Source organism: Lygodium microphyllum, chromosome 30, assembly GCF_053477565.2.
Source record: "Lygodium microphyllum isolate KBCC chromosome 30, Lygodium_microphyllum_v1.1.10, whole genome shotgun sequence".
NCBI classification, from domain to species: Eukaryota; Viridiplantae; Streptophyta; class Polypodiopsida; order Schizaeales; family Lygodiaceae; genus Lygodium; species Lygodium microphyllum.
Window position 1 is genome coordinate 46,704,401 of NC_141164.1, and position 22,712 is coordinate 46,727,112.

The window sequence follows — 22,712 nt, forward strand, 5'->3', positions numbered from 1 at the left end:
GTTCTGATATGATCTGTTTGGCCCTGGTAGCTTCTGTTGAGCTTCTGTTTTGTTCTGTTTTGTTCTGTTTTCTCTCTATAAGGAGGGATGGAGTATTTATTGATAGGGCTTGAGATTGTTTGAAAGCTTATTGAGTGATTTTTGATGGTTTGGAATGGTTTTGGTATGAATTATGTGGTTCTGATGCTTTTTGTTGACCTTCTGTAACTCTCTGATGAGCTTCTGATGAGCCTTTGTAGACCTTCTGTATGCTTCTGTATGTGTTCTGATGGATGAGAGTGTAGCTTGGGAAATTTTTCTAGCCTTGGAAAGAGGTGAATAAAAGTGCAAAAGAGCTAAAAGAAGTCAAAGAAGTAGCTGCTGAAGACTCAAGTAAAGATTGGAGTGAAGTGACAGGGGTGAGCTATGAAAGGACACTGTAGTGGCTCTGGTGCCTCTTCATATCAGACGTACCTCTTGGGAGGTGCATCCACGACCTAAGAAGGATTATTGAGGGTTATTATTGAGAGATTTTAGTGAGGATATGATGTACTATTGATGGAGAGAGAGAGAGAGAGAGTCAGAGATAGCCAAATCTATGAAAATAGTGTGATTGTATATGAGGGATTGAGAGAGAAGATTATGAAGACATTGAAGATGAATACTATGTGATGTATTTCCATTCAAAGGTGGTGTATTCCTTTGCTTTCTTTGTACTATTGATGGATTTTGTGAAGATGTTGAAGAATATGGTTGATTCTATCAAATCCTGGGAGATCTACATGATATTGCATGAAGATTTGTTGTGCCTGGTGTTCTTTTCTTCATTGTGATCATATAAAACCTAATAAAAAAGCTTGTTGATGTTACAAGATAGATTTTCTTGCAAGAGAATTCCCTTTTCCTTGGTGTTCCTCTTGGGGCTCCATGTTTTTTGTGCGCATCCGGGGAAACTTGCCATCAACAAGTACCAGAAGAGGCTGAAAATGAAGGAAATGGCATTGCCAAGAAGAGAAGAATTCAATGGATGTTTGTAAAGTTTCTTCTTCCACTGAAGAGTTGGAATTTCTCATAATCAAAGCCACCTTCCACAATAAGTTCATCCCACAATGGCAGAAACATATCACCATCATGATGCATGCTCTATGTGGTGGACAGTTTCCTCTTCCTGTTGAAGCAGCAGAAACTTGCATCTTGGTGGCAAACTGTTTGGGAACAAATTGAAGAGCAGAAACAGAGAGAATGACCATCCATGGAAGATTTGGCATTCATTGAGAAGTTTCCAGACATCATTAAATGGGAGATTGTGAAGAAGCTTCAAGAGTCTTGGTCTGTAGAGGTTCATGAAGACAAGAAGGAAAAGAGTTGGAATTTGTTCATGGATGCTCAACAGCAAGATACATGGGATGCTTGGTGCACTGATAATCTTCTGTTTGTTCAATTAGCAACCCACTGAAAGTTGGTAGACAGAGTGTTCTTCACAACATACACTGTTAAAACCATCAGAAGCTGGCATTACTATGATAATGGCACCACTACAATGCTTAGACATATGCATTTTGACACCTTCAGAATCGAATACCTTCCTCTGTGCAATGGCATGAAAGCAGAATTCAGAGATATTGAAAAGGAAGAAGTAGAAGAAATGTTGGCAAGAGAGACCTCCAAAGACTGAAACCTTTTGTTATCCCTCTATGGAGCACTAACAACATAGTGGAGCCAACCCCCTGATGAATGACGCAATAAAGAGGCAAGCGTTAGAACGAGTCCAGAGGTACATGAGAAGAGAGAAAGCAAAAATCAAAGCTGAGAACGAGCTCGCAACAGAAGCCGCCTTTGACGCCCTTGCGGAACTCTTTACAGAAGTCCTAATGGCACATCAAGCCCTTCCTCCTCCTGCCGGAGGCCCACTTCCAAGCAGGATCCGTCCTGGAAATATTGATGACAGGCCAGCGAATGTAGTCCCATTGCCAGTTTTTAAGGGAGAGTACAATGAAGACCCCGATCTTCATGTAGCAGAGTTTATGGTAGCATGTGTGGCTAACAATGCTAGAACCCGTGAGCATTGGTTAGCAATATTCCCCGCCACTTTCAAGGGCGCGGCGCTTCAGTGGTATGAGAGACAAGTAGCAGGAACTTTTGGCACATTGGACGACCTGAAGTTGGCCTTCCTTACTAAATTCAGGCGTGAAGGTTTTGAAGAGCGGATGCGAGAGGAATTTATGAATCTAAGTCAGTCCTCTGGAGAAAGAGTAGAGGCTTATGTCTCACGAATGGAATCCATCCTGAAGAGATGGACTAACCATAATCTAGACGATGGCATTCAGAAGGGAGTGTTTCTCAGAGGATTACAACCAGAAGTCCGTAAGTTTGTGGAGCTGCAAAGACCAGCCACACTGCAAGCTGCAACAGAAGGTGCAAGACTGTACGATGAAGTGGAAGCTAGATTGGCGATGAATCCAGGAAGAGGAGTCCTACCTCCTCTGATGCCAGGAATGATGTACCCACCAAATGCAGTCCGAGGGACAGTCCCCTACCCCTACCAACAGATGCCCCCAGTATCACAGTACAATGCACCAAATCCACAGTGGCCACAATCAATGCCTCAAATGATGGTTTAACCACAACAACAATGGTCCCAACCAATTTCCCCAATGCCAAATCAGCAGCAATAGTGGAACCCTACCAACTGGAGCCAACAGCCAACAGTTCAAACAGGAGCTCTGAATTAGAATCAGAACAGAGACCCCGCTGCACTAGCCCAACCTGTTTATGAAGTGATTACAGAGACTCCTCAAAACCCTACTGCCAGTACCTCAGGAGGAGAAAGCTTGAAGGATTACTTATCCAACTCAGTTGCAAATATCAAAAAGGAGTTGATGAATGTAATTACAGAGCAGCTACAGACACTGAAAGTGAATACCGCCACCATATCAAATGTGGCAGGAGCAAGAAGAGATGTGATGCGGTCAAATACTTGGTGTGGTAAGTGTCATCAAGCAGGCCATTTAGCCACTGAATGTACACAAAAACCAACCATCCCTGGAGCTTTTTGTTCCTACTGTTTGCAGAAGAACCATACAGAGGATATTTGCTCTCTGAAGGAAATGCATGATAGGAGAAGGAAGGAAGAAGACGCAAGATTCAACTTGTTGGAATCCAAAATGACAACACAGGATATTGGACCCAAGCCTCGAGAGTTTGGTCCTAATTTCGGTCCAAGGAGGTTTCCCTCTCAAAGTTACAGAGGAAGACAGTCTAGCGGTGGTCAGAGATCAAAAGTGGAGTGTTACAGATGCGGAGAAAAGGGACACATTTCACCAAATTGTCCAAATCCCAGAAGGTCAGTGGATTACAAGCCCTTATGCAGTCGATGCAAAGGAGAAGGCCACACTGCAAAAATTTGTCCAAGCCCAGCCCCAGTGAAAAACAGTGCTACTGATAGTCCGGCCAAGGCCCAAGAGCCTACCTCCAATTTAGTGGAATTGGAAGTTGCTGCCATCATGCATGCAAAGAAGAAGGAACCACCTATCCAGAAAGAAAATAATCCTCATGCCAGAACAGTAAAGTTCAATCTTCCACCAGAAGAACAGAACAGAACAGAGCCTGACAGTGCCGTACAGAGCACTACAATGCCACAGAGAGTCACAGAGACAATTCTAGAGACGGGACCAGAGGTCCAGGAGATCGAAGAGGAGGAGGTGCCACAAGTGGCAGAAGAAGTTCCCATGATGCCCCTGTTGGAAGAAAGAAGGAAAATGAAAATGGGTGTTGCCCCATTCCCTAACCGGTTAGAGAAGCCAGTGGATTCTATTAAGGAATACGATCTGGTCAGAGATCTAGATACCTTTAAACCAAACCTCACATTCCGACAATTATTGATGTTGTCTCCCAGTTGCCGAAAAAGGTTCAAATGTATACTGACAAGAAGACGTGGATTAAGGATTGCTCCCTCAACAGCAACAAAGTCCAACAAAGCTCCAGAGCCTGTAAAAGAAGTGGACGTGGCCAACGCCTTCCTAGATCCGGGTACCCGAGAGACTGGTGTGTGGATAGAAGGCTGCTTCATTGCAAATGCACTAATTGATGGTGGTTCATTAGTGAACATTATGACAGATGTGACAATGAAGGATCTAGGCCTACAAGGTGTGCAACCAACCCAATGGCTCATTAGACTGACAGACTAGAGCAGAATCAAGCCTTTGGGCATTCTCCCATATGTGAAGACTATAGTGGCTGGAAAAGATTATTGGCTAACCTATCCGGTGGTGAAGCCAAACTCTTATGGTACATCCTACCCTCTATTACCGAGAAGACCATGGCTTTTTGAAGCCAGAGCAAGGACGGATTGGTTCAAAGAGCCTTGACCTTGGGTAGAGAACCCAACAAAGTGATGCTGAAGCTATATGGTGCTTAAAAAAGACATGGATCCACCTCCTTGGAATTATCTTCTGACTCCCCTAATGAAGCTACAGATGGAACATCAACAGACGAAGATGCTGTCAAACAGATCCTTCCCAAGAAAATAGTGGCACGTTCCTTAACAGTGGATACTGTAAGCCGACTCCCAAAAGATGCAAAGCCATTATCAATGGGTAAATACTTCCTGCTGAACCAGGAACGATTCCCGAAATCACTTCTGACAGTGAGATAGAAGCATGGATGTACTGCTCTCCCTATTACATGGCCATAGCAGAGCCAGAGACACAGGCAGCAGATGAAATAGAGAACCTGTTCTTCTCTTACAGAGCTCCTACAGAGACAGAGACAGAGACAGAGACAGAGATAGAGACAGAGACAGAGACAGAGACAGAAGAGGATGGAGATGATATGGAAGAAGAAGGTTATGAACGCAAGACGAAAGAGTCTATCCCACCTGAAGAGGATACATATGAAGAAGAAGTTCCAGAAGCATCGGAAGCAGACGAGCTCATGCTGTGGGACAGAATGTCGATGGTACCATTTGGTCTGGTAAATGGATCTTCACATATGCAAAATCTTTACAAGAAATGGATAAAGAAGAACAAGCCGTCTTTCAGCAGTGGCTCATACCGCCCTCACCCACCTTTGCCTAGAAAAGATGATGATGATGCACCGTGTCAACAAGCACCAGTCTCACGATTCCGACAGGCATTAGAGGGTCCCTGTTATGTGATGTTCTTGGACTCGTCATTAGAAGATGACTCTTCAAGCCAAGAGGTAACTAATCGTGAAACCAAACCTGAAACGGCTCTAATCCCATTTCAACATCTCAAGGAGCAACCTGAGTCTCCACCAAAAGAAGAAGTTGGGTCTAGTGGGACATCAGAAGAGGACACCACCCCCTTGAAGAAGTCGGATCTGTATCCAGAAGCAGTCCGCGGGACCTTCATCCGTGAAGTAGAAGGTGAAAGGCACTTAACCTTTGTGGATGCAGATGGCACTGAACGCCACTTGAAGGTGGGTAGCAGCCTACCAGAAGAGGAGTTGTCAACTTTGTACAACTTGTTGAAAGAGAATTTGGATGTGTTTGCATGGTCCTACAAAGACCAAAAGCATCATATTGACTTGGAGCCTGATGCCAAGCCAGTACGGCAATGACAGAGGCGAATGAATCCAAATTATTCCACATTGGTGAAAGTAGAGCTGCTGAATCTTCTGGAAGCCGAGTTCATCTATCCAGTGGCAAATAGTGAATGGGTCTCACCCATCGTGGTTGTACCCAAGAAGAATGGCAAGCTTCGTATATGTGTGGATTTTCGGGTTGAATTCCCAGACGAAGAAGGATCACTTTTCAATCCCTTTCACAGACCAACTGTTGGACACAGTGGCAAGACATGAACTTTATTCCCTTCTGGATGGATTTAGTGGATATAACCAAGTGCAAATAGCAAAAGAAGATCAATCCAAAATAACCGTCACCACAGAATGGGGGACCTATGCTTACCGAGTGATGCCGTTTGGACTTTGCAATGCCCCTACTACTTTCCAGTGAGTCATGATGGCCGCATTCCAAAATCATCTGCATGACTTTATTGAGGTATATTTGGATGACTTCTGTGTCTATAGTTTGATCTGTGAACACTAGGGACACCTGGAACAATGCTTTGACCGATGCCGGGAGTATGGGATTTTCCTCAACCCCGACAAATGCATCTTTGGGGTCTCTTCTGGAGTTCTGTTGGGCCACATTGTCTCTGCACAAGGGATATCAACAGACCCTGCAAAGATCGAAAAGATCGCAGCTCTGACAGCACCCACCAACCTCAAACAGTTGAGGGGATTCCTAGGCCATGTGGGTTACTACAGAAGTTTCATAGCCCATTTTGCAACAAAGGCAACCTCCTTGCACAAGATTTTGAGGAAAGATGCAGAGTTTATTTGGACGGAAGAATGTGACAAAGCCTTCAACACTCTGAAGCAGTGTCTGATTGAGGCACCCATTCTGCAGCCTCTTGATTGGACGAAGGAGTTTCATGTACACACTGATACATCAGTTGAAGGGCTAGGTGATGTCCTATATCAAAAGGGCCCCTCGAAATTAGATCAACCCATCTATTATGCAAGCCAAAAAGTCACTGATAGGGAACAGAACTATTCAGTACAGAGCTGGAGTGCTTGGCAATGGTGTTTTCCCTAGAGAAGTTTCGCCACTACCTACTGTCTACCCACTTTAAATTTTATGTGGATCATGAGGCCCTATCCTTCCTGATGAACAAAGCAGATGTGAAAGGACGAATGATGAGATGGCTTCTTCTATTCCAGGAGTTTGACTTTGAGATAATTACCAAACCTGGTCGTTTCCATGTTCTGGCTGATCATCTGTCGTGTATCCCACAGACTGCAGACGAGGAGCAGGATGATCCAGACCTCCTTGATGCTTCCCTATTCCTGGTAGAAACTGTAACCCCTTGGTATGCAGACATTGCCAATCTGCTGGCAACCCAACATTACCCTCCTGGCATTTCTAGTCGGGAAAGGAAGAAGCTTATGTTAGAATCAGCCCCCTACACCCTGTTAGGCGGTGCACTGTACAAGAAAGGCAAAGATGAAGTGCTCAGAAGATGTGTTGCAGGAGATGAGATTGGGATTGTTCTGAAGGCTTGCCATGACGAGCCGTGTGGAGGCCACTTTGAAGGAGAAGCCACAGCCAGGAAGGTTTTGCTAGCAGGATACTGGTGGCCAACCTTTCACAAGGATGCCTATGATTACTGTAAGCGATGTGATGCTTGTCAGAGAATGGGGAAACCTACTAAGACAAGTGCCATGTCACTGCAACCTATTCTTCCTTTGAAGCCATTTGAGAAGTGGGACATCGACTTCGTAGGTCCGATCGATCCTCCCACTAGAAGGAAACATAACAGATACATCCTATATGTACGGATTATGTCACAAAGTGGTGTGAAGCTAAAGCCCTAAAGCAGGACGATGGTAAGAGCGTGGCCCTGTTCATGTACGAGAATATCATCACCCGTTTTGACAGTCCCTTAGAGTTGGTAAGTGACAGAGGCACGCATTTCATTAATAAAGTCATGAAAGAGTTGACAGAGTTGTATCAGATCAGCCATCGCAAGTCCACTCCTTATTACCCTAGAGCCAATGGCCAAGTCGAAGTCACGAATCGCGTCCTCTACTCGATTATGACAAGAACAATTACCGCACATCATCGTGATTGGGATGATCGACTTACAGAGGCCCTCTGGGCGTACAGAACCTCCCATAAAGCAGCAACAGGACAGACACCCTTTCAACTGGTGTATGGTACAGAAGTTGTTTTCCCTGTTGAACTGGAATTGCCCTCTTTGCGAGTGGCTATCAAAGAGCGTTTGGGGGACGATGATTCACTGCAACGCCGTCTCCTGCACTTGGAATGTTTGGACGAAACTCACAGGATGGCTTTACAGTGCATGGAAGCCACGCAAGCTTGACGTAAGGCTTACCATGACAGCTTCAACAAGCACAAGGAGTTCAAAGAAGGTGATTTGGTCCTAGCCTATGATTCATGATTTGACAAGTTTCCTGGCAAGCTCCAATAGCGATGGATGGGCCCATATAAGGTACTTGCTGTCAATCCTAATGGCTCTGTCCAAGTGCAGACCGTTGATGCCTCTGATGATCCCTTCCTGATCAATGGATATCGCTTGAAGAAGTACTTCCCTCCTTGGGGATCTTGACAATCACGGTCACTTGATCCTTTCCCTCATTGGCATGGCACTATACCTCTTATGATGCTACTTCTGATAGCTGTTCTTCAGCCACTCCTGATGAGGTGGACGCAACCCTCTGTCTCCTCAGCCCCACCTTCCAGCCCTGATCTCTTATCCTCTATTTTTCACCAGCGGCAGTGGCGAGGTGGGTCTTGACAAGTGGTATTCCTACCATTCCCTTGCTTAATTCAACGAAAAAAAAAGAGGAAAAAAAATATATACATATCGGTCATGGGAGAGAAGGACTTAGGTCCCTATCATGCCGACCTATTCTTCGAGAAAAGGTGGAAACACCCTAGGGAGTAGGAGAAAAAGGAAAAAAAAAAGAAAACTGTTATGGGAGAAAAGGAAGAAATTCCCTGTCATAGCAGGCCTCATTCCAAGAAAATGTGGCACACCCTTGGGCGGGAAGCTGGCTGTGGAAAAGGTGGCAATACCCAGTAGTCCAGAAAGTGGAATCATCAATTGATATCCCCAGGATCCAATTTCGAAGCTGCCTACCTTGGTACGCTGTGTCCTGGGTCTTTCTGCAAAGTGTCTAACTGTCCTCTAGCAGACGACATGTCCTATGTAACACAACGTTCGATTTGATGGCTACCTCCCTGGGTACGCCTCTTCAACAACTGACGATGAGATCTTCATCGACAACCCCTTGAGTGATGTGAGCTTTCATCCTAACCGGATGGGGAAGTGAGTATGGTTGCCCTCTGTATCTATTAGAGAGTGAGACAGAGGGTGGGGCGAGAGACTAGTCTTTTTCCCTTCAAATCAAATGAGAGGTGAGCAGTGTGAATGCAGTGTTGCATGCATGGGATGGGCCTCTCAATGCACAAAGCACGATTTGTTCTTGTGCACTGCACTATAAGGCTCCCTGGCCTTCCTTCTTGCACCGTATGCCGGCACAGGGCGGGATGCACAATTGCACCATCAAATGCACACAAGGCATACAACCTTTGCACAAGTGACCGTGAGGATTACATCAATGGGTTTCAAGATATGGTTGCCCTCCTGTATCTATCAACAGAGCGTGAGACAGAGGGTGGGCTGAGTGTGACTAGAGTTTCTTCAATCAATTACCGAGAGGTGAGATTGAGAGACGTTACGACACTTGGAGTCAGGTATGTTCCCGTTTTCCTATGCACCCATGGGATGGGTCTCTACCGTCATCACAGGACACGCCACCCTGTTTTGTACATTGCACTGTAAGGCTCCCTTGCCTTCCTCCTTGCACTTATGTCAGGCGGGTTGGGCGCACTGATGCACCATCAACTGTGCACCCTGGCATACTCCCTCTGCACCATCCCTCTTGTCGATTCCTAAACCGGGTGTGAGATATGGATTTCAATCATTATTCCTCGAGTGATATTAGTCATGGGGCGAGTGACAGTTCTTTCATTTCATTTGAGTGATTGTGAGTTGAGTGCAACATTCCTCATCGACGAATTTCCTGCGATTCCTTCAACCAGTTACCTCCCTGGGTGCTGCCGCGTGGTCCCTGCCACAAAGGACGTGTGCTGTGAAGATGCCTTGGTACCTCCTGCAGCAGCCGACACCAACACAGGACATGCCATCGACAATCAAACTTGATTCTCTACAACTTGGGCCAAGTTTTTCTAACCCTACACCTTCTGTTTCTCAGTGGCATTCATGTTTTAAGTGTGGGGACATTAGTGCTTGGTCTGTTGTGTGGTCCTAGGTCCATGTTGCTCGGTTAACCCTATCCGTTAAGGTCTTAAGTGTGGGGACGCGTCCCTGCGTGTCTACGTTGCATACCCCTCTGCATATGCCTCAACCTGCTAATGCCTCTATGCCATGCCTTGCTTTTACCCTGATGGGGTCCCTTCCCACCCACCCGTTCATTTTTCACCCACCCTCAGGACTGTTCCCTTGCAGTTTTTCTTCATTCCCTGATTTTGATGTCCTGCCATGTGCATGTACCCTACGTTCACCGAAATCCACATCCAACCTTATAGCCCTATTCATCCCTTTGAATTGACCATTTTTCCTTTTTTCCCACCCCTGTTCCGGTGCCCGGTTCTCGAGTTATTAATTTTTGACGGATTTTGTGCAAATTAGACGGTTTTCCATGTGAACACACTTTACTTGCTTCGGAACGGTGATCTGACGTCATAGCCCTGCCACCCACTTTCTTCCTGATATTTTTCCTTTTTACTCCCTGTCCTTCCGATGTATGGTTCATCCGTTATTAATTTTTGCGGGTTTTCGAGACTTTTTCGTGCGTATTTTTCACCTTTTTCCATGTGAACCTGCCCTGTTTGCATCGGAATTCCACTTTGATTTGACAGCCGTGTCCACCGCGCCTTCCCCCACCTTTTTCCTTTTTCCTCCACCCTCTTTCGACTTTTGGATTATTAATTATTAATTTTTAAATATGTTTTCAGACGTATTTTTGGTGTTTTTTGCATATGCACCCCTCCTACTTCCGCCGGCACCGCGTTCTCACGTGACAACCCTGTGCCACCCCTTCCTACGGACATTTTTCCTTTTTACTGCATGTCAATTCGGCCAGCGGTTCGTCCAATATTAATTTTTGATTCTCTTTTTGGGTCTGTTTTTTGGGTTTTTCCTATGTTTTGATGTGATAGGATTGTCGGACACGTCCTTCTGCACATTTTTCATTTTTCTTGCACCTCGTTCCGATGCATGGATCTTCCGATATTAATTTTAGTTTGTGTTTTTGCTTCCGTTTTTTGGATTTTTTGCATGTGAATGCCCTGTCTTTCCCCCGAAACCCCCGTTGTGTTTTTTCCCTGTCTTCCCCCTGCCGTCTTGCCCACTTTTTGTTTTTACGACATTTCATTTTGATGCCCGGATTGGGAGATATTAATTTTTTTTTATTTTTACGTGTTTCGCGCGACTCGTTCCATGCGTGAACGCTCCCGTTTTCGATTTCACGCGTCTCCACGCACCCCGGTCGCATCTGCGTGCCCCGTACCGACATCCCGGCGCTATTCTGATCCCGTCACGGTAAATTTTTTTTTACCCCGCCCCGCACACGCCCGCGGGACGGGGGCACGCCTTTCTTTTATAGCGGGTACCCTTCTCCCATGGGCACCCCCATCCCCATACCCATGGGTACCTCCCCACCCCCTCCCATGGGTACCCTTCTCCCATGGGCACCCCCACCCACACCCCTGGGCACCCCCACCCCCATACCCATGGGCACCTCCCCACCCCCTCCCATGGGTACCCTTCTCCCATGGGCACCCCCACCCACACCCATGGGCACCTCCCACCTCCCGGGCACCCTTCCCTATCCCCCCACCCCAACCTTTCTCTCTCCTCGACCCCTTCCCCCCCAACCACCTCTCTCCATCTCCCTCTCCTTGCGTGCCATCTCCTCCCTGATCTCCATCTCCATCTCCCTCTCCTTCACGCTCCTCCATCTCCACCTCTCCCTTCCCTCCTCCTCCTCTCCTTTCCCTCCTCCTCCTCTTCTCCTCCCTCCTCTCCTCCCGCCCTTGCCTGGCGCCCCTCTGGCGCTGCCGCCCGCCACACGTCCCCTGTCCTTCGCCCTGCCCCTCCTCGTTGCGCCCGTCATCCGCCCTATCGCCTGTGGCAAGCACCCCTGCCCCTGGTCGTGCACGCCCTCCGCCCCGCCTCTATCCTGCCGCTTGACGAGTGCCCCGTTCCGTGGCCGCACTGCGCCCTGTTCGCCGTCCTCTGGCCTGGCCGCCATTCGTGGCGCCCCCGCCCTGGTTGAAGACGCGACGCCTTCGCCCGCCATCCGTGGCCTCCTGAACTCCCGCCCTCGTTTACCGCCGAGCGCCTCTGTCCGCCGCCTCCCACCCCGTGGCCTCCTGCACGCCCGCCATCCGTCTCACTGGGCCTCCTGGCCACCCCTGCCTGTCCTCCACATGCCCCACCACCCAACCCCCCTGCAAGCCCCCCTTGCCCCCCCACCCCCCAAGGCACAACCTACACCCCACCCCCCTCCAAGCCCCCCTTCACCCACAGGCACCATCCTACCCACCCCCACCCAAGCCCACTGTCACACCCACCCGTAGAAACCCACCCGCAGCAAACCCCCCATAAGCCCCCAGTCCCACCCGCGGAAAACCCCCCCATAAGCCCCCTGTCCCACCCGCAGCAACCCCCCTCCAAGCCCATGTTCCCCCCCGAGACACAGACCCACCCGCAGAAACCACCGGACGACACCTAGCAGTAACCAACCGAACCAAGTAGAAACCCGCAGGCACCTCTTCCCTAGTCCCCTGACACACGAACGGGTGTGTGCGCGTGTGGTTGTGTGCGTGTTCGAGTGCGGGAGTCCGTTAGCTGCTGTTCACGCGCGGGGACGCGCGTTAGCTGGTCCGTGCGGTGGTGTGCAGTCGGCTGTTCACACGTAGCTGACACGCAATCCATTCCTAGGTATATTCCCGGATTTTTAATTCCAAAAACCGAAAAACCTAAAAATACATTGAAAAATTAAACAAATATCATTAAAAATCACTTAAAATAAAAAAAATTACAGAAAAATCTTGAAAATTTTCCAATCTTTTTGCAGTAAATTGCAATATTTTTCTAAACTGAAAATTTTAGAAAAACAACTTTCAGAACATTTTAAAATTCATTCTTTTCAATTACACACAAAATGAGAAAAAATTTCATTAAAATTGGTAAAAATTCCAAATTAATTATAGAAAAATTCTTGCAAATTCCATTAACTTTTTTTGCTTCTTTTTGGAATATTGTCTAAGCTCAAAATGATGTGTCATTTTATTTTATGATTATTTTATGGTAAAAATACTTCATTAAATGCTAAATTCATTTAAAAATCCTCTTTAATTCAAAACACAAACTGAAAATTCTAGAAAAATCTAGATACCTTGCTTCTTTTTGGATTGCTGACCTACATTTTGGGATTGAGAAGTCCGCATTCATTGCATACACATACACCCACTTCCAAGTATTTTTTCTTTTATATTTTTATTTTTTCCACTATCCCAAAATCCACGTTTAATTTTTAACATGAACCCTAAACACCACCATGGCACACGCACTCGTGCTAAACACACATTTTTCTAATTAAAATCAATCAGTCGTTCACTTAGAATGCGCTAAGTGCGCTTAAGAGGCACTTTAATATTTTTAATTAAAATGAACCAGCCGTCACAAGAGCACGCGTTGGCAAAAAAACACTCCACATCACCTGAATTTTTAATAAATGAATTTGCATTTAGAGACCCAGTCTGGGTATCGAAGTCCGGGATTTGGATTAATGCACCGCTCTAACCTAATAATTGGTAATTAAAATGTTAAGAAGGAACCGTCGTTTTCTTGTTAAGGTTTATCACTTAATTAAAAATTCACCCATTTCTTAATATTTTATTAAAATTAACCCTTCATTAAATTAAGTCCCCCTCACTGCACTTATTTTCCCTTTTTAATGAACTCGTTTCGTGGGATGGGTACGTAAAGTCTTCGGAGTTGTCTCCATGGTCAAACCTGATTATCAAAGTTGTGGTCATGATATGTGTGGGTTGTTGTTATGTTTTGGTTCAGTCTTTGTGTTACGGTTAAGGGTACGGTGTGTAGTGTTTTTTTCTTTATTGCCTGATACAGGGATTTGGGTGTTTGCATATTGCATAGCATGAAGCTTTTGGTCGCATATGTGTAGAGGTCATGTCAAATTTTTTCTAGGCTGTAGTTTTCTTGGGGATAGTTGGTCGCGTCACGTTTTACCACCTTAGTTGATATCTTATCCTTGGTTTTTGTCTGTTGCTTTGCAGGCATTCTCTTGGTTTGTCTGTGCTTGTGGTGTGTGTGTGTAACCGTCTAAATGGCGCCTTCTCGTACTCCTCCCCCGATTCAGTATGTTCCTTTGGCTGTCCATGATTATTCTTTGTTACTGGATTCGGACGTTGTTGCTAAAGCGGGCTTGTCCAAGTTCGTCAGCCTTTCTTTCCCACTGGTTCCAGATGATCCTTCCATTTGTGATGAGTTTTTAACCTCTTACAGTAAGAGGTCTGGTCCAGTCCGTGGCACTACTGTTCTTCTGACACCGAAGAGTCTAGGCAAGGCTCTTGGTCTGCCATATCGTGGGCCTTCAGAGGCCCAATATTTTCAGAGCCCATAGAGATGGGATGCTAGACCTTACTATTCCTTATGTTCACCGCCTGGTAGCAGGAGATGCTATTCCGTTCCTGTGCAAGGATATCCAGAGTTCCATTGAACTTTCGATGACTGCCTGTATCCAATAATTATATTCTTCATTTTATGATGAAGTTCAACAGTCTAAGGAGGAATTGAATAAGACCAATACTGAGTTAGCCTCTGCTCAGGAGAAATTCTCTGACCTTTATACGCAAATGGAGCAGCAGACTAAGCTCGTGGATACTTAGAAAGCTGAAATCTCCAAGTTGAAAGCTGAGTTGGTAGAAGCTAGGTCTCAAGTGGTTACTGTAACAGAGGAGAGGGATAAGTTATAGAAGGAGAGTCAAGAGATGAAGGAGGTGATAGCTGCCCAAGCATAGAAGTTTAAATCCACCATAGCTATTTTAGACCAGAGCAATGCTCAAATCCAGCAACTCAAAGATCAGTTGGCTCAGTCTCGATCTAATACACAGAGTCCTGTGCAGCCAGTTTCTCTTTTATCCCCTGCAGACTTTGCAGCTCTTCAGAGACAGGCTACCTTATGTCCCTTATTTCAAGCCAAGGTGGAAAGATTGCAATCTCGCATGGATTTGTTATGGTCTTCTTTTGAGCAGTATCAAGAATATGTTCCACCAGATCATTCCTTTTTTTATCCATTATCAACATCAATGCATAACAGTGTGGCCTACTATGTGTGCGGGATTACAGCACTCAAGTGCGATGTCAATGCTACCTTCAGCTCTTGGCCACTGGGTATGAGGTCAGCACACGGCTGCCTGGTTAAAATTTGGGTCTCTGCTGCGTCTCTCAGGTATGTGGGAGTCTGATGTCTGGTCTGCTGTTGCAACTAGGCTGCGACAACACACTCTGCTAGGTTTCCTAGTCACACAGCCAAGTTTTCTATGATTTTCTCTCACCTACAGGGTCGCACTAGTGTCAGCAATGCGGGTCTAGGCTTAAATTATTAAAATAATGTCAAAAATGCATTCGACCAAAGTTGGCCCGAATAGCAGGGTCTGAATCCCAGAATCGGCGTCCGAACCATCGAAGTCCGAATGTCTCTTTTGGTCGGGCCAAAGGCCGAATGGTCGAGTCCGAGGGCCGAAGCCTGAATGGCCGAGTCCGAGGGCCGAACTCGAGTTGGGCCGAATAGCTGGGTTCGGGCAGGCCGATTCGGCCGTCCAAACACCGAATGGCCGAATCCCGAATTCGAAGGGGCCGAACCGCTGAAGCCCGAATGATAAGGTCCAAATAGCTAGATGGCCTGAAGGCCGAACTCCAAAGCCCGAAGCCTGAACGGCACGTGGCCGAATGCCCAAAGGCCGAACGCCAAACCCTAGGTTTGGGGCAACCAACTGCCCTATTCTGGGGTTCAGACGTCCGAACGCGTCGGGGTCGGCGTACTTTTGACAATGAAAATGGTGACGAATCTAGTGGTATGTTGATGATTAGCTATTCTAGGCTGTTAGATACACATAAGGGCATGGCGGGGAAGAGATTTGTATACCTGTAGCACCCCAGAAGTGTAATCGAAGGGTGTCCGCTCCTCTCCTATGCTTGTAGCTCTCTCACTCTCTCTTGCTCTCTCTCAACTAAGTCAAAATCCAAATGAGCTCTTCTCCCCTTACCCCAGCCTTACATAGCATTGCCCAACCACTCTCTAACCTTAGAGCCTTTCCCCATTGCGATTTCCCCCTTAAAAAACACAATTTTTGCCTTCTTTTTCTTATTGCAAATAGATTTACAGCAGCAAAAACCCTACCATTTCAGTTTCGAATCTTAATCCTATCCTACCTAATGCTAACAAAAAATTGCAAAACCAAGCATGGGTTGTATTTATCTACTCAAGCACTCATCAAAAAACTCAAAATACTTACTTGTTCCAACGATTAAACCTCCTAAATCTCCTATCGATCTCAAGCACCATTTCGGGCAAAGGCCCTACTCCTATGCTCGATTTGATGCGTGCGGCGCTCAAGGCTCGATTCCGTCGGTCCCGGCAACGGAACCAAAATGATGGGGAGCTACAAGCTCTACCCTGAGACCTACGAACCGCTTATTGATCAAGCGTTTCAAGCCGAGCGGCCATGGCTACCTCTCACATAGCCGACGCGCCATGCCTACCTTACGAGTGTAATGAGCTTACCTTGATGCTCGATCGAGTACCTTCCTCTCTCTTGCACACCGGTAGCTCCATGATCCTTGTGGCAAGCTCAAGCAACCTCAATCCCTCTCCCATGAGCTCCATCCTCCATAGCCACGCGTGAGACAAGGGAAGAGAAGATAAGATAAGAAGATGGAGAGAGGAGATGGAGAGCTTCTTCTCCACGATCCCTCACTCTCACACACTCACTCCCTCACCCTCTCACGCTCCCTCACTCCCTTTCTCAAGCACAAGCAAGAAGGCAAGAGAAGAAGAAGCGTTAGCCACACACACGAATGAGCTTCTCATTCACTTTTGAACTTTATATACATGCCCTCCCTTCTTTGGGTGGTCATCCCCTTTTTTACATGTCCGGCCATTGGCCTAAGCCCATTTCTCATTTTCCACCATTCTAATTTATCCTATTCCCGACTAATGCATACAATTTGCACAGGAGTGAGCCTGGCACTCTTTTACAAGGATTCGGGAGCACTTCCACATTTAATGGTGCGCTTTTTACTCTTTTGCTTTCTCGGGGCGACACTGAGACTTTCTAGGGGTCGTGCCCGAACATTTAAATTTTTCAGGGTCTGGTTACCAGTCAAGGCGCCTTTTCCTTCTTTTCTCCTGCACCTTTTTTGCTATTTTCTTTTTTCCATTTTCCCGCTCCTCTGCTCCATTTTCCCGCTTCTCTGTGCTGCAGTAAACACAGTAAACAGACCTCGACTCGACTACGCAGTACCTTCCCAAGATAGAGACGAGGGTGGCCCAGTTGCAAGAGCAGACCTGGATGCTCCATTACAACAATAGATAGATGATTCAGAGAAGGTAATGCTATCGGATTTATATAAAAATTTACTAGTAGGGCCTCTAGGGCATCGGGAGTGTGCACATAAAATTTTGTTGGGATTGGGCCCCTAGAGCTACCCTGGCTAGAGGCTCGTATCTAGGGACCTGAATCTGTAGACCATGGCAGCTCCGGGGGACCAGATCCGGGCAAAATTTTATATTCACACTCCCAATGCCCTAGAGGCTCTACTAGTAAATTTTTACATGAATCCGATGTATATATCTTTAGCACACTCCATACATAGTGAGTATGACACAATGAGTCTGACACTGAACTTGTGTGATATAGGACATTATCTATATATATGAATTTTCATCTAGACAAGGTGAACGATCTACTAGCCAAAGAAGGGTGCAAGACTCAACATTGAAGGAATATATCAGTCAACTTGTGAGTGACATTATTATATTCCATAAGACATGCTCTTCGGCTTTTGCTAAGAACTTCTTGAAGTTGAGGGCACTAACAAAGGTTGGGCCCTTCAAGACCATCCCAACGAAATCTAACTTGGAGAAAGTAGTGTTGCTTTGATGTTCGAAGCTCCTATACTTATTCTCTAATACTAGGTCTCGGCCACTTTTTTCCATGGTGGCTCGTGGCATGGTTGCTTGTGTTGAAGATCCCAATGTCATTAGGCATAAACTACTAGGGAAAAATATATTGCTGCCTATGATTAAGAATAGCTCTGACCATGGGGAGTCTAGCTCAAAGAAGCCTAGGAGAGAGTAGATGTACTTAGTGCCAAATGATATCTCATTACCAATCTAATATAATTTGTAATCTTCTCTTGAAGGAATGAAAACTGATATTTATTGGATTTGTGTGCAATGTAGTTTGTCATACGTGTCGTTTATTATTGTTTTTTACTTGAATGTTACATTTATTTATTGGATTTATACGCAATACAATTCATACCCTAAATTTAATATGTAGTGCTTTATTGAGATCGTGTACAACATGTATTCATTGGAATGCATGTAATGATAACTCAAAGATATAAATAAAATAAATAACAAGTAAATAAATAAAAATAAGACGTGCCAAAAAATTTGTATTTATATTCATAACATTTTACATGGCATCCATTACAACCACGGTTTTACAAAATCTCTTTAGAAGCTACATTTCGTATATTTTTGGTAGTACACCCCTATCGTTGTTGATCTCCGCGAGGACTATCCTTCCATCGCCGAAAGAACCTCACTATCCGCAAATCCCTAATGGTGATGGTGGCTGTCCTTGCATATATTGCTACATAGATCGAGTCTTCAAACAAGTCGATGACGTAAGCTTCGGCAGCTTCTTGTAGTGCAAGGAGAGCTTGGGCAATCCAGCGATCGAGTTGTTGCAAGCGTGTTCCATCTGAGAAGTGCCTCATGCTGTTCTTAATGAGTATGCCATCCATAATCTCACACACTAGTTTCTAGAATGGAGCCTTTGGTATCAGGAGGTGCGTGGTCTTTTGGTAATGGCAGATCTCACAAAGAGCCACTGTGCCTGGCTTCCATCGACACTTGTGATGTTAGTGTGGTGGTGGAGTTGGGGGAGATGGCCTCTACATAGGATTTCTAGGGGGGTGTCTCCGGGCCGCTTGCTTGGTGCATGTCATGTATTCTGGAAGAGAAAACTCAAAATTCAAAAATGAAATGTGTAAAATGAGGTGAAACTTTAAACTTATAACAAAACTTTCAAAAAACCCTTAAACCTGAATTAATGTATCCGGGATTTGGAAAAATATGACAAGTGATCCATTGACGTGAAATTTTACATGTGGACTTCTCTAGGGTACATCAACTACCCAAAATGTTTTTGGCCTCATCAAAGGTCTTTGGGACACCTGTATAGAGGCTAGAGTCTAGGGCTCTGAATCCCCATATTCAAGGCCCTAGACGCGAGCCTCCAGACAGATGGACCCAGAGACTTCTAATGGGGCCAAATTTTTAATATCCATGAGTTTTTATGATGCCTGACATGTAAGTGAAGTTTCACCATATTTCGATTTATAAAATTGACGATTCAATCTTTTTTTAAAAATTCATTAACTGGATTATACTTCACTGATAAAACAGAAAAACTCACCACCACCATCGCGTGCGCGTAATTGCATATTAAATGTGTTGTCGACCAAACTACATGAAATATTGGAAACTTAAAAATTCACAAAAAATAAGTCATGGATCAAATGGAATATCGCATATTAGATATAGCGTTGCCAAACCGCTAAATACAGTAAAGATATAGTGCATTGACCCTTGTACAATTGATCTCACTGATGTGTGTGATTGCACATTAAATTTATCATTAACAAAACTACTTTCAAATTTAGAAACTTGGAAATATACACAATGAAAATCATGGCAAAATAGAATATCAAATATCAAATTTGGCATTATGAAACCATGAAATACACGGTAGATAGTGCATTGCACTAAGTACAACTAGAGCTAGGCGAAATTTAGCTCCATTTTGTAGACCACTGCTATCAAATACTTGAAGTTCTACTAGAAAGATAAACCAAAACCAAACTCCTTACAATCTACAACCAAACCTGAGCAAAAAATATAGATCCAACTACAAGGTAGCTTCGCAAAGCACATTGTTGACATTAAGATTAAATGCATCCTTGTTGTTGCGGATCCTACGAACAAGAACCATATCTATGGGCTTAAGAGTGACACGTCGAGCATGAATGGCTAAAAGTTGAGAATCACCCATTGGATCAATCAAGTAACTTTCAGCTGCTTCTTGGAGAGCAAGCAAGGCTTGGCTTGACCATCGCCCCACATTCCTTGCTTGGTTCCTTGAAAAGAACTTGTGATGATGCCCTAACTACAGAACTTGCAGTATTTCTCATACCAACCTAGAGAATGGTACCTTAGGAATAATCAAGTTGGCACTCTTTTGGAATTTTCTTATCTCACATAGTGCAACTGTGCCTGGTCTCCATCTTCACTTCTTATGTGTTGGAGGATGTGTATTACGAGTTGGAGCAGAAGTAGGAGGTGGAGCATGTGGACCACCATTTTTGGACAATGGCAAACCATCATTATTGACCACACTAGGGACACTATTGTTGGACATAGTAGCACCACCATTATTAGCTGCAGTAGGGCCACCGTTGTCAACCACCAAGGGACCTTTGTCACTCACAATACACTCACTAGATTTAGAAGAGCGTTGAGCTCTTGCTCTTGCAAGTGCCTTCTTGATAGGAATCTTGGAATGTGCCATGGTTGTGATGATGAAGGATAGAAAGGTGGAGGGTAAAGTGAAGAGTAATGGGAAAAAATGAAAGGAGAGACTTGACTTACTTAAGTTCGAAACTTTTAAACTTACTGTGATGTAAATGAACTTTAAAATTAAAAAACATAGTTCGAAATCGACTTTGAAAAATAAAAATTTAAACAAAATTTGAAAGATATCTCATGTTAAAGATAAGAGTATTGATGTGTCATATCTTAGGTACCTATGCTCTCTCGTGGACTCCAAATGCATCAAAAGTGTTATCTTTATCTAGGTCTCCATCTCTTGCCATCTCTCTCTTGGGTTGCCAACCATTCTGCATGGCGTTGTCTAGTTGTGATATTTTCATATCTTGCTTTTCTCACTTCATATATTGCCCTACTTATAAATTCTGCTTGAGAGGTTTTGGACTTCTTTTCTTTTTCCTCATATTGTACCTCTAATCTCCTATACCACCATTGTAATAATTGCCCCATAGAATTGGAATCATTGATGCCACCTCCATGATCAGTTGCCTTTTGAAAAGCACAGTGAGCTTGCCAATGAGATCATTCCATGCCTTGAGTTGACCATACTGCCAAACTTCCTTGATCTGCAAAGTATGGACCATGTACTTCAAGTATGTATTGCACAAGAAGAGAGATTAGAAACACAAACTAATTTGAAATGATGATTTTTTTTTAATGGTGACAATATTAACCATGTAGTATGTTATATTTTTTGTAGTCTATGCCTCCACCATGGACTTATGAAATTTAGCAACTGTCTCTTTAAATGTGTTGGCTGTCAAGATTGTGGGAAAGAAGGAATGAGTCTTACTTGTAGCTTTCTTGCTTGCACAATGAGGGAATACACACACAGGTGGAGGCTGAAAACAGTTTTCCTCTTCTTAGTTGTGTAAGCCAAAAAGAACTCAAGTACATAGAAATACAAGAACCCTATATATGGGTCTCAAACCAAACTCAACTAACTAAGGTGGCATACTAACTGAGCCACGAACTAGAGTAGATAAGGATAGCTGTCATCTAGCTATTATTCATGGGCGGTGTACCAACCGCATCTACAGCTAACAAGTCGGTGACATAAATGCACAACGGTCACCTTGGCATATCACGAGTGGAGCTCGATATCTCAACACTCCCCCTCGAGCTCAATCCCAATTCCTGCACACCAAGCAGGTCTCTGAACTTGCGCAGATTTTCTGCGCCCAATGCCTTCGTAAATATGTCAGCTACCTGATCCTCTCTACTGACATAAACTAGATCAATAAAACCTAGTAAAACCCTCTCCCGCACATAGTGATAATGCACCTCAATGTGCTTTGTTTTAGCATGATAGACTGGGTTATTTTCCAAGTGTATACTGCTCATGTTGTCACAGTAAATGACAACTGGCCCATCTGTAAGCTGATGCATATCATAAAGTAGCTTATGCAACCAAGCTACCTCACATGCAGCCATTGCTACACCCCTGTACTTAGCCTCTATGCTCGACAAGGCAACTGTAGGCTGTTTCTTGCTGCTCCAAGTGACTGCAACACTCCCAAAAGAGAACACATATCCACTGGTAGATCGTCTATCAGAAATACTACCAGCCCAATCAGCATCAGTGTATCCATGCAACTGTATCTAAACCCTAGTCTCATAAAATAGTCCATACTGCAATGTGGACTTCACATACCTGAGTATGCGTCTAGCCGCATCCAAATGCGGTTTCCTTGGAGCCTGCATAAACTGACTTACCAATCCAACAGCATAGCTCAAATCTGGCCTGGTAATAGTCATATAAATCAAACTTCCTACTATGCGTCTGTACATAGTAGGGTCTTCGAGAAGCTCACATGCATCTGCACTCAGCTTCACATTCTGCTCCAAAGGAACTGAAATAGGCTTACAACCTGTCATCCCATATTTGGACAGCATGTCTAATCCATACTGCCTCTGCAAGAGCCGTATCCCACTTGGTGATCTAATCACCTCAATGCCCAAGAAATAACGCAGCTCTCCCAAATCCTTCATCTCAAACTTTTGCTTCAATAGCATTTTCACATGAAGAATATCTTCATCACTATCACCTATCATAATCAAATCATCAACATAAATGACAAGTAGCATAATACCTTTCTCTGCTTTTCTCACATAAAGTGAAAAATTTACCCTAGAAATCTGAAAGCCAATAGTGACAAGATACTGTC